This window comes from Macrotis lagotis, chromosome 4, assembly GCF_037893015.1.
Source record: "Macrotis lagotis isolate mMagLag1 chromosome 4, bilby.v1.9.chrom.fasta, whole genome shotgun sequence".
Taxonomy (NCBI): Eukaryota; Metazoa; Chordata; class Mammalia; order Peramelemorphia; family Peramelidae; genus Macrotis; species Macrotis lagotis.
The window spans coordinates 177,078,257-177,094,200 of NC_133661.1; positions in this window are offsets into that span (position 1 = coordinate 177,078,257).

Genomic DNA, 15,944 nt, shown 5'->3' on the forward strand with positions numbered 1-15,944 from the left:
ATGAATTTTGATTGCTAGTAGAATTCTAGAGCAAATACTTACATTTAGGACATCTAAGAGCATATCATTTAGAAGTAGTAGGGATTACAATAAAGCCAGAATGACTTCATTAAGAAAAGGTCATACCAGACTAACTTTATTTACTTTTTAAAAATGGGTTTAGTAAAGTATAGATCAGGGGACTGTTTTGGATATAGTTTATCCAGATTTTAGCTTGATGTCCCCCATGCACTGAACTACATAATGTGTTACAGTATTATTGTTATTATGGCTTCAATTACTATTAACTATTATTACCATTATCTCAGAAAGTGTTTTTTTTAACTCCGGCCCAGTAAGTAGTTTTATTCAATGCCATTTTCTGTCAGTTCTGTCTGGCTTGTCAGTCCATATCTGAAATATGAATTTCAGGCATTTTGGGGTTAGATTTGTCCCAAGCCTGTGCTAAAATAAGACACTAAAAATCTCCCTTGAAGCTCATGATTTGAATGAATACACCACTGCTTATGAGTCTGCTCACTGGATATGAAAAGATGGGTAAAAATTTACTAGATTGGTTATACAACCAGAAATATGATACAAAACATGTAGAAATGGGAATTTTAGTTCTTGCAATGGTTCTCAAGCATCTCATGTTTTCTGCTCCTTTCAGTCAATTGAGTGAATTGTGTAAATTAGTTTTCTATGAAATATCTTTACCAAAATGTCTATTTCTCTCTTATACTTTCTATTCCTAGTTCCTGATGTAGCACATACAGATGGGGAAGTTAATGATATTAAAATGCAAATATGATTGCTCCATAGTCATTAAGTTAATTATGGAAATATCAACAGATTTATTTCATATTTTATTTCCTTAGTCTTCCCTAATTAAATGCTCTTGGACAAGCTGATGGTGGTTTCATGAGAAATTTTATGAAAACTTTTTTTTTCCTCAATAGATGTTAAAATTTCCTCAGTAGATGTAAAATCAAGAGAAAAAGACTGGTAGGGAGGTACTGAGGATACTGAAAATCACCATTTTAGATTACTTGCAACCTCTGTTTTACTGCAGGTATACTAAATATGAGATCCTTATCCACTGACTGATGAGAAAACATATTTCCAGAAGAGATGAATCATATAAATCTGACATTCTTGCTATATTTGACCCTGAAGAAAGAAGAATGTTTATAATAAGAAAGAAGACATATCAAGGATATTACTTCAGTTAGTAGATAGAATTTTATTATGGGTCCAGAGGCAACAAGAACATTTCATGAAATAATTCATTATTACAGATTTTAGTACTAAGATCTGTACAAAATAAGTTATTAGAATCTGTGGCATTACAGATGCTTGAAGTCCCTTGTTTTGGGGGAGGCTGAAGCTGGTGAATTGTTTGAGTTCAGGAGTTATGAGATTCAGAAGGGCCAAAGAAAAAGGGGTGTGCTTCCTAAGTCTAACACCAATGTGGTGGGCCCCTAGAAATATAAACCACTGGTTACCGAAAAAGCTACCTAACCCAGGTTAAAAAAAATAGATGCAGCTTAAAGTTTCCATATTTGATCCATAAATGGTACTAGACTCATCAATGGTCAGTTCACTTCCAGTCTGGGCAATCTCAAAAAAAAAAAAAAAAGGAGAGAATCTTCAAAATAAATGAAAATAAAAGAGGCATGTGTGTAATGATGATGATGATGATGATGATGATAATTTATATAATATTCAAGATTTGCAAAGCACTTTATACGTATCTTATTTTTATCTTCTTAGTAACCCCGAGTGGCAGACGATTTTATTTCCATTTTACAGACAAGGAAACTTAAGGATAAGAGAGATTAAATGACTTTTCTAGGATCACACAGCTAGTAAATGTCAGCGACCATATTTGAAATCAGTCTTCCTGATTCCAGGTCTAGTGCTCTATCCACTCTGCCACTTGATAGCTAGCATTTCTATAATGCTTCAAAGTTTGTAAAACATACACATCCTTATATAATTTATTAAAAAAATAGTTATGTATATATATCATGTTTGTTATTTATATTAATATATAATATAATATATTATATAATCATAGCATATGTCATGTTATCTAAACAAATATATGTATATGATATATAATCATAAATATGATTATGTGCAACATCTAATATAATGTTTTGTTCATTTTGCTTAAGTTGTAGAGAAAATCTGAACATATATATCTTTTAAATCAGCATATCCTTTAATTGATGATTTCATTAAAAAGGGAGGAAAAGGTAACAATAGAAAGAAATGCATAGGAAAGTGTGGTTCAGGATGAAAGCATGAGAGAAACTACAGATTTACTAATTGCATAGAAGCTTCACACATTTATGTCATGAACTCTTTTTTTTAAAAAAGAATCTTTAGACATTTAATATGATGAACATAAAATGTACCATAAAGGATATAATAGGACTTCCAGCCAAGATGGGGGAGTGAAGATGGGCACACTGCTAAAGTTTGTCTGATCTTTCCTCATATATAATCTGAAACACACCTCTTAACAGAAATCTGATCAACAACACCCAGAAAGAAAAGCCAGGAGAAGAGCATCTACCTCAGGATCTGTCTTCCACAGTCCTGGGTGAGTCCAGGAGTGGAGGGTGGACTCTGCCAGGAGCACAGACCTGTAAGAGCCTGGGAGTCTTGATCTGTCTTGGATTAGCCTGATTAGCAGTGGGGAGCCTGAGGGCCTAAGAATTGGACTGGCTTGATCAGCAGCTGGGCTAGAGCCTGATTGACCATGGGGGTGTGGGCCAACTAGGTAGCAGAGGCATTGGTGCTGGCGTTGACCATCTGGAGCTAGTGGACAGGGCTGGAGGGAGAGTTCCAGTGCCAGAAAGCTGCAGACAATGCTCCCTGGGCTCCTCTGGTCCAGAGGAAATCAGAGTCCCCACCTTCATTTCAGCAGAAGCCTCTTCCTAGAACAAACACAATCACAGCCCACGTGCCCCCTCAGGCTAAGGCAGAGCAGCAGAATCACCTTAGCTGTGAATAGGGAGAGTGATCACCTCACCCCAGGGTATAGCCCACCATTGATCAAAGATAAAAGAATTCAACAGCATCAACCATTCCCTCCAGGCCAAGGGGGAGGGTCTCAATCAAGGTCACAGACACTCCAGAGAAAGCAACCAGTATCCCCTACTGGCCAACTGGAGATATTACACTAAATGAGTAAAGCCTCTAGGGATCCCAACACCAAACCTCTGTGAACCAGTCCCCTCCCCAACACAAGGTCTTAGGATAATGAAGAAAGTCCAGCAGAAAGGAAGGTCCACAGAACAATTCTTAGAAGGAAAAGACACCAACTCAGAGAGACCTAGAACTTCTGAACAGAATATGGTCTGGTCTCCAGCACAGAAAGACTTCCTTGAAGAAATAAAGAAGGACTTTAAAAATCAATTGGGGGGGCAGCTAGGTGGCACAGTGGATAAAGCACCAGCCCTGGAGTCAGGAGTACCTGGGTTCAAATCCGGTCTCAGACACTTAATAATTACCTAGCTGTGTGGCCTTGGGCAAGCCACTTAACTCCTTTTGCCTTGCAAAAAAAAAGCTTAAAAAAATCAATTGGAAAATTTGGAAGAGAAAATTAACACCTTACAACAAGAAAACAATTCTCTCAAACCCTCAGTTGGTCAAATGGAAAACTCTTACAAAAATAGAATTGACCATTTGGAAAAGGAGTTGCAAAAGGTAAATGAAGAAAATTCTTCTCTAAAAGAAAGTGGAGTCTGTGGAAACTAATGACTTCATGAGACAGCAACAGTCTGTTAAACAAAACCAAAAAATCAAAAAAATAGAAGAAAATGTAAAATACCTCATCAGCAAAACCAATGACCTCGAGAATAGATTGAGGAGGGACAACCTGAGAATTATAGGCTTTCCTGAAAACATTGAAGAGAAAAAAAGCCTGGACTTAATATTACAGGGTTCAGTGATGGAAAATTGCCTTGATATCATGGAATCAGAGGGCAAAATAGTTATTGAAAGAATTTATCAATCCCCTCCAGAAAGAGATCCTAAAATGCAAACACCAAGGAATGTTGTGGCCAAATTCTAGAATTATCAGATAAAAGAGAAAATCCTGCAAGCAGCCAGAAAGAAACAATTTAAATACCAAGGAGTCACAGAAAGGATTTTGCAGGACCTGACTGCATCAACATTAAGGAATCAAAGGGCCTGGAATGAGATATTTTGAAGAGCAAGGGACCTTGGAATACAGCCACGAATCCACTATCTCACAAAACTGAGCCTTCTCTCCCAGGGGAAAAGATGGACATTTAATGAAATGGGAGACTTCCAACAATTCCTGATGAAAAAACCAGAGCTTAAGGGAAAATTTGGACATCAAACAGGAGGTACAAGAGACACATGAAAAGGTTACAAAAAGGGGGGGTTTAAAGAGGAAAATAAATTGCTATCCAATAAAATGAAACTCTCTATATTTCAGCATGGGAAAAAGATTCTCATATCTCTTGAGAATTGTAACTCTATCAGAGAGAACATATATACTTAGCCAGAAATGATGGACAACTCATGACTTATCCATGAGATTGCCATCCAATGGGAAGAAACTAGCTATATACCTATTTGGGAGAAAGACTCTAATAACTCTCAAGAATTGTAACTCTATTAGAGAGAGAATATACTTAGCCAGAAGTGCTGGATACTCATGATTTTCTGTGACTCAGATGGAATGATTTAAAAACACTATGTCTTTAAGAAGGGGGACAGGAAAGAGACAGGAGGATGGAGGGGATTGAACAGGGTAAATCTCATTACATAAAGAAGTACAAAAGACCTATTGTAATAGAGGGGGAGAAGGGAGGATATGAGAAACACTTGAATCTTCCTCTCATCAGACTTGGCAGAAGCATTTTGCCTTTCAAATATTAAAAAGGGAAGAGGGGAGGGGGGATTGAGACAGGGAGGGGGAAAAGGGGAACTAACAGAAGGAAGGGAAGGAAAAAGGGGGAAAGGGAAAGGGGAAAACAAAGGGAGGGGGTGTGTGTAGGAGAGCAAACACACTGAAGATGATAGTATTCAGAAACGAAATACTAGGGAATATGGATAATGTGAAAAAGGGCAAAAATCCAATCAGAGGGAATATAGCATGGAGGGATGATTTCTCTCTCATCACATTCAATCTGGATCAATGTATAACATGGAAACAATGTAAAGACTGGAAAATTGAAGCAAGATTGGGGGAAAATTATGAAACTCAAAATAAATAGAATCTTTTTTAAAAAAGAAAAAAGAAATATATAATAGATTATATTTTAACTGACAAGGAAAAGTTATCCCTGAATCAGTTGAGTACAGTCATGAAAGATAAGACAAGGATTAATAAAATAACAAAAAGAAGCAGGGGGAAAAAAGTCAATGTACTCAATACCTTTTCTATTCCAGACACTGTGATTAACTGGGAATAAAAAGAAGGTCTCTGCTCTCAGAAAGCTCATACTCTAATAGAGGAGATAACATGTAAATAGGAAGAATAACAATAAAGATTAGAAATGTATAGGGACCAGAAGAAAGAGAAACTAAAGAGGAATTCCAAAACAAAATAATAAAAATAATCATAAAAATACTGTATTTGTTAGAAGCTCACAATTTTCCTACCTATCTTTACATTAGGAGACATTTGTGATTGTTGATGACTTTTAAATTCATATTAAAAATAGGAAAGTAGGTATGGTATACAATTAAAATTATTTAACCTTATTTTTTTTTTTAGGATTTTGAAAGGCAATGGGGTTAAGTGGCTTGCCCAAGGCAACACAGCCAGGTAATTATCAAGTGTCTGAGGCCACATTTGAACTCAGGTACTCCTGACTCCAGGGTTGTTGCTCTATTCACTGTGCCACCTAGCTGCCCCCATTTAACCTTATATTATTTAAACCATGTATTGAAAATCAAAAATGGGAAATGGACAACAGAGGTGTATCCCCACTAACAATATTAATTTAGATGAAAGTTCTGCAGACTTGGAATGAAGTTTTGCTTTTCCTTAATGGGGTCCCCAAATCAAAGCTAAGTAATCTGTGTGGCTTTAACACTTCAGAGCAAACCATTTATTATGATGATAAATTTTATAGATAGGAAAAAATGAGATTATAGAGAATGAAACAATTATGGGCCAAAGTTTCAAATATCAAATGGCAAAGCCAGTACTCAAACTAAGGTCAGTTTACCACCCCCCAAACACCTGTGAGACCAACATAAAACAATGGGAAGAGAATAAACTCCTAATTTTTAGGGTGCAATGAAATGTTAAGAGGAAAGAAAGGTGGAAATTAAAATAAGAAAATATATAGACAAAAGAAATCTGGAGGCTTTGAGGGAGTTTGGATGGAGAAAAGCTGGAACTGCAGATAGCTAAGGATGGCACAGCATGGGGAAGGGCTGGGGAAAAATAAACAAAAAAGTTCTTTGTTCTCTTATTAATATTATTGAGTGTATGATGTCACCTCCCCATCCCCTCCCCCACCCCACCCCAGCACTCTGTCCAGCTAGCTGTTCCTCTTCCATAAACTTTTTTTTTTCCAGTTCTTGCAAGGCAATGGGGTTAAGTGACTTGCCCAAGGCGGCACAGCTAAGTAATAATTACTTATATAATAAGTATAATATATAATATATATAATATAAAATTTATAATATAGATAATAAGTAATAATTACTTATTAATTAATAAGTGTCTGAGGTCTATTTGAACTCAGGTTCTCCAGACTCCAAGGCTGGTGCTCTATCTATTGGGCCACCTAGCTGTCCCCAATTCTAAATTTTTTTTCTTCATTATTAGTTATTATTTTAAATTGCTGTAGTCGGTATATTCATTGAAATTATGCATCATTCCTAAACGTTTTCTCTTGTATTTTACTAATTTTCTGATGCTACTGCAGTAGTACATTACATTCCCATATCATAATTTAACTATTCCCCAGTCCTGGAGCACATGATATCTTGGCATCATTGCTTTAGAGCTGGAAAGTTTCTTATAGATCAACAAGTTCAGCATCCTTACCTTACATGAGTCACAGAGAAATTAAGTGACTTGCCCAGTCATATAACTGGTATCTGAGGTAAGAGTTTGAATTAAGATCTTTCTTCTGCCACATGCAGGGTCCTATTTCAAATGCCACATGCCTTTTGCATGGATGATTCCCAATGATTTGCTGTTATTATTTTTGTTATATTGTTATCTTCTCTTTTTTAAAATTTATTTATTTATTTTGAATTTTACAATTTTCCCCCTATTCTTGATTCCCTCCCCCCACCCCACCCCCCACAGAAGGCAGTCTGTTAGTCTTTCCCTTGTCTCCATGGTAAACAATGATCTAAGTTGAATGTGATGAGAAAGAAATCATATCCTTATTATCTTCTATTTTTAATAATATCATTGGAGTATTCACCAAATCAAAAGGTAAAAATGGTTTTGTAGCTTATGGGTCAAATCTTTATTTGCTTTCCAAAAAGATTTATATTACTTCTCATCTCTCCATATATCACAGTTCTACACCTTTCTGGATTTTATAACTTTTTAATAATTTTTGGTAATTTAATATGGGATATCAGTTTTCCTTTGAAGTTCTCTTATTAACTAGAATGTTGGAATAACTTTTCAGAAGATTTTGAATATATTTATGTTCCTTCCTTTGAAAATTGGTGTGTTTGTCTCCTCTGAGTCCATTGAAAAATGTTCCTTCCTTCTAGAAATTTATGTTATTTTTTTTTGCAAGGCAAGTGGGGTTAAGTGGCTTGCCCAAGGCCACACAGCTAGGTAATTATTAAGTATCTGAGACTGGATTTGAACCCAGGTACTCCTGACTCCAGGGCCAGTGCTCTATCCACTGCGCCACCTAGCCACCCCTATGTTATTTCTTAATATGTATTTTGAAATGTTAGATTTTTTTTTAACATAATCATTTAAAAGAACAATTTCCCAAGTCTTCTTTCCCCTTTTATTCTGGAGGAATAGATTCTTATACAAAGTTATTTTATATTCTCCAGTTTATCTATTTTCTTATGAAATAACTTCCATTTGTTAAAAGACTAAGAATATTCTTTTATTCTATTAAATCTATTAAAATAGATATTTCATTTTGTTAATATTTTACAAGCTTTGAATGATGAATAAATCCATATGGAATTTATTATGAGTTTATAATGTGGGAATTAGACCTAATCTCAGTTTTTACCATATGACTTTTCTGATTTTCTCAATAGTTTTATTAAATAATATGATCCTTCCCTAATATTTTGTGATCCTAGATTTATCCAGTCCTTTTCTATTATTTTCTGTTTGATCTCATTTCTGTTCTAGTTATTCATTTATTAGCAGCAGCTTTGAAAATTACCTTTTAGTAGTATACTTTTATTTCTAGCAGTTCAAATCTCTTCCTCCTCCCTAATAGTTTGAATAATTTTTATTTCATAATAAGAATTTTATTACTTAATTCTGTGAAGTAACACATTGATATTTGAACTTGGCATTTATTTATTTTTCATTTTAAATTTTGATTTACACTCTTTCCCCCCAATTGAGAAAGTAAACAATATGATATCAATTATACAAGTGAAATTAAATTTCAATTTGCACTCAAAATTCATTCATTCTCTTTCTCTCTCTGGAGGTAAATAGTATTTTTTCATCATGAGCCTTTGTGAATTGTCTTGGAACATTCCTATTGGTCGTTTTTTTTTTTTAGGTTTTTGCAAGGCAAATGGGATTAAGTGGCTCGCCCAAGGCCACCCAGCTAGGTAATTATTAAGTGTCTGAGGCTAGATTTGAACTCAGGTACTCCTGACTCCAGGGCCAGTGCTCTATCCACTGCACCACCTAGCTGCCCCATTTGGTCAAATTTTCAAGTCTATCCCAGTGATCATTACAACATTGTAATTATTGTGCACAATGATTTCTCAGTTCTTTCTCAGACTTGCCCAATCACACTTTGATTTATGTTATCTATGTCTTGCCTTGTATTTCTAAAACCAAACCCTTGTCATTTCTTATGACCATAATATTATTCCATCACAATCATATATTAACAATTTATTCAACCATTCCTCAACTGATGAGCAGCCCCTCAAATTCCAGTTCATTGTAAGCAAAAAAGAACAGCTATAAATATTTTTCTACATATAGATCCTTTTCTTTTTTCTTTGTTCTCTGGGAAACAGATCTAGTAGTGCTATTATTGGATCAAAAGATTTGCACAGTTTTATAACCCTTTGGGCCTAGTTCCATATGGAATGGTCAGGCCAGTTCAATACTCCACCAATAGTTTATTAATGTATATATTTTCCTCTCATCTTCTCCATTTGTCATTTCTTGTAGGTATGGAGTGGTACCTTAGAGTAGTTTTAATTTACCATTCTCTAATCAAAAGTGATTTAGATCATTTGTCTGATACCCTTACCATGTAGGACTGAAGGCTCCTACTGCTGCTGCTGCTGTCCTGAAGACCTTCAAAACCCCCTGCTGATACTTCTTCCTGGGTTGTATCTACCTCAGCATCATAGATCTCTCCTGAGGACCTCCTAAGTTGTCTTAGTCTGGGTAAATGTCTCCCTTGGACTTTGTGTCAGCTCTGCTGTTCCAAAGTTTGGTTTGAGATGTTAGTTTAAAGTTGTTTGAAGGGGATGGTTGAGAGAGTTCAGCTGGGCCTCAATGTGTGCTCTGTCATCTCATTTTCATCCCCCCACACAAGCATTTATTGAATACTTATATATGTCAATACTGTGTAAAGTGCTGGCAGTAGAAAGAAAGATAAAAATATAGTCCTTGCTTTCAAGGAGCTCATGATTTGATTGAGGAGACAACATGTAAATCACCATGTTCATACATGTTGATTTATGCTATATCAATGGGAGGTGATCTCAAAGAGCAGGCACTAAAAGTTGGGAAGGTCAACCATAGGAAAGGTCTATTGCAAAAGATGGAATCAGATGTGAGTCTTGAAGTAAGCAAGGGATGCCAGATGGCGGAGGTGAAAAGAAATAAATTTCCAAGAATCAGGGAACATCTAGTGAAGAAGGCAGAGTCAGGAATTGAACTATAATATGAGAGGAATAGCAAAAAGACCAATGTTACTGGATCATAGTGTACATAGAAATAAAGTTTAAAAAGTCTGGAAAGGCAAAAAGAACTAAGTTGTGAAGAGATTTTAAAGACAGACTTTTTATATTTGATCCTGGAGGTAAGAGGGCATCTCTGGAGTTTATTGAGTAAGGAAGCTAATAGGATCAGACCAGAAGACAATTGCAGTCTTGCCATTCATTCAGTTTTCCCTAGTATACCAGGTCAGATTAATATTAATAAAACTTTATATAAAACTTTTGATTGTTTTTGTGAGGTAGTGCAATTAAGTGACTTGTCCAAGGTAACACAGTTAGTACCAAGTGAGTATCAAGCATCTGAGTCCAGATTTGAACTCAAGTCCTCCTGACTCCAGGACCAGTCCTCTATCTCCTGTGCCATGGCTGCCCCCATATAAACTTTTAAAATGAATCTATCAATATAGTCTTAAAATTTCATGTCATGGTAGAATGGAATCCTGTATTTAGAGTTATGTTATTATTGTTCAGTCAAGTCCGACCCTTCATAATGCTAATTTGGATTTTCTTGGTAAAGATATTTGGTTTGGTTTGGTATTTTTACCAAAATGGGGTTAAGTGACTTGCCCAAGGTTACACATCTAGGTAATTATTAAATTAAGAATCTGAGGATGGATTTGAACTCAGGTCCTCCTGACTCCAGGGCCAGTACTCTATCCACCGTGCCACCTGTTGCCCTAGTTTGTTATTTCTTTCTCCAACTCATTTTTCAACATGAGGAAACAGGCAAACAAGGTGAAGTGACTTGTGCAAGCTCACACAGCTAGCTAGTATCTAAGAGCAGATTTGAATTAAGAAGATGAATCTGAATTCAAGCCTGGCACTCTATCTGCTTCATACCTAGCTGCTGGGTTTAAATCTCAGCTTTGTCACTTAGTATCTATGGGACTTTAATTAAGTTAATATTTCTCTAGTTCTCAACTTCTTCTATAAAAATGAGGGTGAACTAGATGAGCTTTTAAGCTGCTTTTTATCTGACTTTTTTTTTTTTTAGATTTTTCAAGGCAATGGGGCTAGGTGGCATGCCCAAGGCCACACAGCTAGGTAATTAGTGTCTGAGGTTGGATTTGAACCCAGGTACTCCTGACTCTAAGGCTGGTGCTCTATTCACTGCGCCACCTAGCCACCCCTATCTGAATTCTTAATTACAGGATCATCTGGAATTTATAACAACAGTGCAAAAATTGCTCAATATTAGGAAAATAATCTGTGTAATTTATGAAACAACCTGCATAATTAATGATAAGGAAAACCATAAAATCATTTCATAAGATCTATAGATGGAAGGTACTTTTAAGGCAGAATTTTTCCATAATCTGTTAAAAAGTGTTTGTTTATACCCTGGAATTGTGTTCCCTGAAAGAAGAAAAATTAAATTTCCCATCATCAACTGTGGTAAAAGCACAGGTCCCTTTTATCAGTTCTAGGTAGGTCCATTTGATCTGACATAGTTTTAAAATTGATAGAAACAGCAACTAAGGCAATAAAAAGAAATATCACTATCAGAGAAGTCAAGGTATATAACATGACAAATGGTATGATTTTACACATATTGGAACTTCAGATATTCACCAAAAATAGATCATATATGTTTTTAGCAAAATAAAAAATATGCCTCAAATTTACCACTATATTTAAATATATGAACCAAACAAAATCTATTAACTGTGTCTCCAAGAATCAGTTCTGGGCCTTCATTTCTTCTCCAATTCCTCTTTACAGCCCTCTTAAATGGTGAATCCCATGGATTCATTGATTCTTGGATCTGTTTATCTAGACCTAATCTCTTTAAGAGCTCCATTTTTATATGACTAATTTGCTATTGAATATCTCAAACTGAAGGTCCCCATAGACATTTCAAACTCAAAAAATTCATTCCTTTTCCTGCTCCATCCTTCTCCTGTCTTTTGAACTTAATGACTACTTTTGAGGGCTTCACCATTTTCCTAGTTGCCCAGAATCATAATCTAGGTGCCTTCTTCAACCCTTCCTTCAAATTCACTCTACATATTCAGTCTTTTGCTAAGTCTTGTGGTTCCTAACTTCACAACATTTCTTTTAATGCCCCATTCTCCCTACTCATACAAGTTTATCCCTGGAAAAGATCCTCACCTTGATAAAAGTGAGGATATCAACTAAAGTCCTTGAACAGGTTATGTTCAAGAGGCCTATTATCTTCTGTTAGCTATTTTGATATAGAAGATTCAGACATGATGAAGACTAGTGATTGCTTCTAAGCTAGCAGCACTTATGCTATTGACACTGATGTTGCTCCTGGCCATCAGGACTTGAAATTTATACTAACTCATAGCTCTCCACTTTCCTCTTTCTACATTAAAATAATATTAATATTGTTTCATGTTTGTATTTTGTGCAATTAACCCCTTATTATTTTAGTGGAACCCAAATTATTTTAGTGAAAGGATATCCTTTAGAATATTTATGGGACATTGTCATTAATCTAGCAAGGATGTAGTAGGAGCTTTATCTTGCTTTATGGATGAATCAGATGCACAAGACTTATCCAACTGCCCTGCCCAAGTACTTGTGAGAGTGGGTTCATATATGCATGTTCATTATGGCCAGATCTTCTATGTTAGTAGCCTTTGTTCTCCCCTACTCTTTTACAACAGCTGCAGTAACCAACATCCTACAACACTGATCAGGTTATTTATACTGAGCTACTTAAACTATAAAAGACTCAGGCTGGATGTATTGAAGGAATTGTTGTCCAAAGTTTTATCAGTTTCCTTACTGCTTTTGGAAAATGTCTTTGTGTATAGGGTGACTTTGAAGGGAGAAATATTTTGAAATACCTTTAAAGTATTTTAAAAAGAATTCCATCTGTTTTATTACTTGTGATTAATGCAGTTTAAAAAAATATTTTATAATACAAAAATGACTCATTGCATTTTAATATTAGAGCTTCAATCAATAAACTTGATCTAAGTGACTTGGTAAAGAACATAAACCTTTTGATATATTGTATTCTAAGCTTTCTTCTCCTTTTAATGAATGCTAAACAAGGCCAAGTGATCTGACCAAATTTCTTAGTATTTAATTTATCTTGGATGTTTAACATATTTTTTTTCCATTGACATAGGAATTCTGGATTTCAGTTGCCATATTTCTAGGTATGGTAGCATGTTCAGTTTGAAATTTCAGGTAATAACATAGATTTTTTTTCTATTTTTATTTTGCCTTCTGATTCAAATTGATTTATTTTATACTTTCTTTTTTGCCATTGTATTTTTTTAATATTTTCATTATTTCTTAAATAAATATAAATAAATATTGTGCTCTGGTCATTATTTTCATGAAATCTAGTGATTTTAAATTATCTCTCCTTGCCTTATTTTTCAAGTAATTCGATTTTTATACGAATTTTTCAGTCTTGATTTTGTTGTTATAGTTCTTGTTTAGCATTGATTTTCTGTATTCTGTTTGTTATATCCTATTCAAGTTGTGTACTGTTGAGTAGCTGCTAATTCCCCTTACAAGTCTTTTGTTTTTATGTCTTATTTCAGCTAGTTCCTTCTTTTGAACTCCCTGTGACCATTTCATTCTTGTTTGTTGGGTTCTATTTTTAACTGTTGTAGAACTCTCTTCTTGAGTTTTTATCTTGGAATTCTCTTAGATCATAGCATTTCATTATAATAGAAGCTTTCTTTTTATTCATGCTTTAATAGAGGAAATATTTAAATCATAATCAATTTGCAACATCTGGATGGAATAATAACATGGAACTTCCAAATCTAGTGGATTAAAATTAATATTAAAGTTATGAAAATAAAATATGACCAAATATAATTAACCAATAAATTAAATAGTCTCAAGCACTATTGTAAGAACTCTTTGTTGTCCTTGGATCAAAGACATCTGCAGCCTTGTCTAAATAGTTATCTCAACTTAGGGTGGACTGAAGTCAACTTGAACCAATGGTTTTATTTTTAAATTTAATTTATTTAAAATTTTCACTTAGTATTTCGACTTTGGAAATAAGTAAAGAGCTACAAATCAGGGCTTGATTATTTTATTGATTTCTAGACTAGAAATGCCAAATAGTGCCCAGTCTGGCTCAACCAGATGAAAAAGTAATTGGGAAATATTTGATAAAATGCATAAAAATGCAAAGTAATATAGATAATGTTAATTTGTGGTTTTCTAACTCAATATACAACTTTAGTGATATTTTTATTTGACTTTGTCACCACTAGTCTAGACTTAAGAAAGTGACAGGAGAAAGTTAATAATTCAAATTAATTTAAGGGTGTGTCATGGGTACATTCCAGCACTCTCTGGCTAGTTTCTCCTGGTTTGTGACCTGACACATCTGCACCTGAATCCTCCACAATGCAGAACAAAGCTCCTACCACGTCCTGGCTAGATGTAACAATCAGCCAATTGTTACTTTTCCAAACACACCAGTGATCTCAATCTTGCAGTTGTGTTTGAAAGCTTTTCAACAATTAACAAATATTGGGTCACTTCCTCTTACCTCCTACCCTTATCATAGAATGTTGCTGCAAACAGCAGTTTCCTTAGAATGATAATCTATTTCTTTGCTTTTAGTTTGACTTCTCTTCTTTGATCTGTCATTGGATTCCCATTAATAGGTATGCCTCTCCCAATATTTTCCATTTCTCTCTGTTGAAAAAAATGCCTTAATTTCTTTGAATTTGGTTACTGGAATAGGACCTTTGCCAACACTAGGCTTTCCTCTCTTCCTTTCAGATCTAGAGATTTGCTGCCTGCCTCAGTTCCAGAGTGGCCCATTGCTCTCCTAGGGATGATTTTGCTTCCTTTGTATGCCATCTCCCTGGCACAATTTTGGATGGAGTGATTGGGAGCTGTTCCCATCTCTATTGTAGCTTCCAGGGCCCATCTAACCTCGAACCTGGAACTCCTCTCTATCCTCTCTCACTGAGCAGTTTGAGGCTTTAACTTGACCCAAAGCCGTGAGCTTAATTCTCATCTTCTGGCATGCTTCTGAATTGGATATAATGCAGAGGAAATATTTTACTAGCAAAAAATTAATTTGTACCTTGGACTGATAAAAACCATCTTGTATATCCTGTATTTTGTGCCAACAGATGCAAAGCTGACTTAATAATGTTTGTCCTTCATTTTTGATGAAGACCACAACTTCAGGGCAGTGATGCCATGACAAGCACATGAATCGGATTTGAGTGAGAAAGTGCTGGGCTAAGTCACCAGTCTCACTTTATCCTCCAGAACCATCTGGGTGCAATAGTCAGATATGAATCAGGATGACAGATAGCCCTGGATGTGGGGCAGTCAGGGTTAAGTGACTTGCCCAAGGTCACACAGCTAGTCGGTAGTAAGTGTCTGAGGTCATATTTGAATTCCCATCCTCCTGAATCTAAGACTACTGGATCCACTGTGTCAACTAATTGCCCTACAAATCTATTTACTTTGACAGGAACCATCTGGTACTAGCACCCAAAGTTCTCTTAGACAGGAGGTTGAGGCCAAAGGAAAGGTGTTGAGATAACAGGATGCTGACTTGAAATAAACAAAAAGATCCTTACAACAGTTAACTTTCTGACATAGCATTCTGAAAAAACATACTTTTTAGAACACCCCTCCCCACCCTGACCCCCATTCCCACTGGGTAGTATGCTTGAGCAGAAAGCATCAAATTACAAATTCCTTTAAGATATCTTAATCCCTTCCTAATTCTTCCCTAAACCCTCCCAGTCCATATACAGTGCTGTTTTCTCTTTAAAAGTCACTATCCATGCCCTACCAGGTTGCTAGTTGCCTTACAGAGCTCAGCTTGCTTGATAATATTACAA